Source organism: Bison bison, unplaced genomic scaffold, assembly GCF_000754665.1.
Source record: "Bison bison bison isolate TAMUID 2011002044 unplaced genomic scaffold, Bison_UMD1.0 scf7180017864048, whole genome shotgun sequence".
NCBI classification, from domain to species: Eukaryota; Metazoa; Chordata; class Mammalia; order Artiodactyla; family Bovidae; genus Bison; species Bison bison.
Window position 1 is genome coordinate 4,875,232 of NW_011494620.1, and position 432 is coordinate 4,875,663.

The 432-nt window shown below is 40.5% G+C and overlaps 1 protein-coding gene across 1 annotated transcript in view; it reads right to left on the reverse strand.

Annotated features, from left to right (window-relative positions):
* The window catches only part of CCDC70 (coiled-coil domain containing 70), a 6,834-nt gene that overhangs the window by 5,505 nt on the left and 897 nt on the right, over positions 1-432 (reverse strand). The gene's annotated exons all lie outside the window — the stretch shown is intronic.

The following is a 432-nucleotide window of genomic DNA, read 5'->3' on the forward strand; positions in this document are numbered from 1 at the left end:
AGGGTGACAATGTACAGCCTTGACGTACTCCTTTTCCTATTTGGAACCAGTCTGTTGTTCCATGTCCAGTTCTAGATAGTAATTATATAGGAGGTTGGGATTAACATATAGGCACCATTATGTGTAAAATTGGAGAAGGGAATGGCAACCACTCCATTATTCTTGCCTGGAGAATCCCATGGACAGAGGAGCCTGGAGGGCTACACAGTCCATAGTGTTGCAAAGAGTCGGGCATGACTGAACAACTAACACACACATTCATAAAATAGATAACCAATAGAGACTGACTGTATAGCACAAGGAACTCTACTCAATATTCTGTAATAACCTAGATGGGAAAAGAATCTGAGAAAGAACTAGAGATAGTGTGTGTGTCTAACTGAATCACTTTGCTGTACACCTGACCTACACATCAGCTCCAATATAAAAAAA